Source organism: Solanum tuberosum, unplaced genomic scaffold (assembly GCF_000226075.1).
Source record: "Solanum tuberosum cultivar DM 1-3 516 R44 unplaced genomic scaffold, SolTub_3.0 scf00238, whole genome shotgun sequence".
NCBI lineage: Eukaryota > Viridiplantae > Streptophyta > Magnoliopsida > Solanales > Solanaceae > Solanum > Solanum tuberosum.
This window is the reverse complement of record NW_006239162.1, coordinates 941,028-944,606: the sequence shown is the minus strand read 5'-3', so window position 1 is coordinate 944,606 and position 3,579 is coordinate 941,028.

Here is a 3,579-nt window from a genome sequence, read left to right as displayed (position 1 = left end):
CTTGGGAATACTTAGTTCCCGTATAATATTTGAAGAATGAACTTTACTCTTACTCTTTACTCAACTCAAAGCTTAAGTCTTAAAACAAAGTTAAAACGTTTGTGAAAGACTTTTGGAAAACTCTTTGAACTCAACTTGACTTGACATCTTAACCTTTTGACTTGACTCAAAACATTTCTTGAATTGAATTATGGATTCAAGGTTCATGATCTCATGTTTATGGATGATTTCATGTTGTTTAGATGTACCTAAGAGTGTTGGAATCAACTAGAAAACATAGGTACGTTGCTAAGGAACTAGTACGGAAAGAAGGGGGAAAAGGTGGACGAACTGGCGTCCCTGGCGCGGGGCGCCAGAGCATGAAATTCAGGCACTGGGTTTCGGTGCTCTGGCTGGTGCGGCGCAGCAGAGCCCAACATTTAGAGGCCCAGTTGGGGCACTCTGGCCGGGGTGGCGCCCCAGGCCCCTGCCCAGAAAACTCTGACTTTTCTTCTTCGTTTTTTAACTTTAAACCCCCTATTTCAACTTGGTTCTTTCCCCAAATACTTAGAATCAACTATATCCTAAATATATGTAAGATTTTACTCGAAATCACACCTAAATTCATGAATCAAACTCAAGAAACTTCAACTACAAGAACCCACAAGATTTCAAACGAATTATCATCAAGAACTCATAAGATTTGCTTTCAAAACAATACAACTTTGCTAAATTGAATCATGATTGACGCGTGGGTGAACTAACCCAATGCTATGTGATCTGACATACCTCGTAGGATTTAATCCTTGGCGAAATCACAACCAAACTCGCACAATCTTGACAAATCTTGAACTTTCTTCTCCTTTCTCCTCTTTTCTCTTTTCTCCAAGCCCTAGCGTGAATTTTCAATTGTCTAAACTGATCTAATTCTAGTTAGACCCCAATTAAACTCCCAAAAATGGAATAAAATAATTGGGTAAGGAAAAGACCAAACTACCCTTCCAAAATTCGGATTGAACTTTCCTTATCTAAACAACTCAACTTCAAATGGTCATATCTCACACATACGAACTCGGAATTGCGCAAACTTGATGGCTTTGGAAAGATAATTCCAAGATCTTTCTTACGGTATCTGTAAGAAAACCTAACTCATCCTAAGCTAGGAGTTATGATCATTTGAAGTTGACCCAAAATCCACACTAAACTTAGTCAATTTTCAAGATTTTTCATTCTTTCCAAAAATCACTCTTTCTAGTTCTTTAAACTAGTGGGATGTTACATTTTATGTCTTTTTCTTGTTTTTTATATTTTTCGAATGTTAGCGAATTAAAATTTTTGATATTTTTTGGGCAGTCACAAAAAAATGTGAAATTTTGATAATTTATTTGTATCGTTATTCTAGGGTGACAGGTGCAATTCGGAAATTTTTTTGAGGTGGTTTTATGTCTTTTTCTTTATTTTTATATTTTTCAGACGTTTACCAATTAAAAATTTTGATATTTTTTGGGTAGTCACGAAAAAATGTGAAATTTTGATAATTTATTTGTATCGTTATTCTAGGGTGACAGGTGCAATTCGGAAATTTTTTTGAGGTGGTTTTATGTCTTTTTCTTTATTTTTATATTTTTCAGACGTTTACCAATTAAAAATTTTGATATTTTTTGGGCAGTCACAAAAAAATGTGAAATTTTGATATTTCATTCTTATCGATATTCTAAGGTGATTGGTGTGATTCAAGAATTTTTAACGTGTTATTCTATCTTTTTCTTGATATTTATATTTTTTGGACGTTTACGATTTAAATTTTTTTATATTTTACAGGCAGTCACGAAAAATGTGAAATTTTGTTATTTTATTTGTATCGATATTATATGGTGACTGGTGCGTTTCGAGAATTATTGAGGTGTTTTTATGTCTTTTTCTTGATTTTTATATTTTTCGGACAGTCACTAAAAAGATGTGAAATTTGATATTTTATTCGTATCGATATTCTAAGGTGACATGTGAGATTTGGGAATTTTTTGAGGTGTTTTTATGTCTTTTTCTTAATTTTTATATTTTTCGGGCAGTCACAAAAAAATATGTAATTTTGTTATTTTATTCGTATCGATATTCTAAGGTGAGTGGTGCGATTCGGGAATTTTTTTATGTGTTTTTATATTTTTCGGGTTGTCACGAAAAAATGTGAAAATTTGATATTTTAATCGTATCGATATTTTAAGGTGACTGGAGCAATTCGGGAATTTTTTGAGGTGTTTTTGTTTCTTTTACTTGATTTTTATATTTTTCGAACGTTTACGAATTTAAATTTGATATTTTCAGGCAGTCACGAAAAAAGCAAAAGTTTGATATTTTATTCGTATCGATATTCTAAGGTGACATGTGAGATTTGGGAATTTTTTGAGGTGTTTTTATTTCTTTTCTTAATTTTTATATTTTTCAGACGTTTACGAATTAAAATTTATAATATTTTCGGGCAGTCACGAAAAAATGTGAATTTTTGATATTTTATTCATATCGATATTCTAAGGTGACTGGTGAGATTCGGAAATTTTTTGAGGTTTTTTTATGTCTTTTTATTGATTTTTATATTTTTCGGACGTTTACGAATTTAAATTTTTGATATTTTTTGGGTAGCCATGAAAAAATTATGAAATTTTAATATTTTATTCGCATAGATATTCAAAGGTGACTGGTGCAATTCGAAAAATTTTTGAGGTGTTTTTATGTCTTGATTTTAATATTATTTTTTGATATTTTTCGGGTAGTCATAAGAAATATTAATATTTTATTCGCATCAATATTCTAAGGTAACAGGTAAGATTCAGGAATTTTTTGAGGTTTTTTATCTCTTTTTCATGATTTTTATATTTTTCAGAGGTTTACAAATTAAAATTTTAAATATTTTTCAGGCAGTCACGAAAAAATGTGAAATTTTATTCGCATCGATATTCTAAGGTAACTGGTGCGATTCGTGAATTTTTTGAGGTGTTTTTATGTCTTGATTTTAATATTTTTTGGGACTTTTATAAATTAAAATTTTTGATATTTTTTGGGCAGTCACGAAAAAATGTGAAATTTTTTAATATTTTATACGCATTGATATTCTAAGGTTACAGGTAAGATTCGGGAATTTTTTGAGGTTTTTTATGTCTTTTTCCATGATTTTTAGATTTTTCGAACGTTTACGAATTAAATTTTTTGATATTTTTCAGGCAATCACGTAAAAATGTGAAAATTTTATATTTTATTTGTATCAATATTCTAAGGTGACTGGTGCGATTCAGAAATTTTTTGAGGTGTTTTTATGTCTTTCTCTTGATTTGTATAATTTTCGAACGTTTACAAATTAAAATTTTTGATATGTTTTGGGCAGTCGCAAAAAAATGTGAAATTTTGATATTTTATTCGTATCGATATTTGAAGGTGACTGGTGCGATTCGAGAATTTTTTGATGTGTTTATTTGTCTTTTTCTTGATTTTTATATTTTTCGGACGTTTACGATTTAAATATTTTTATATTTTTTGAGCAGTCACGAAAATACGTGAAAATTTGATATTTTATTCCTATTGATATTCTAAGGTGACAGGTGCGATTCG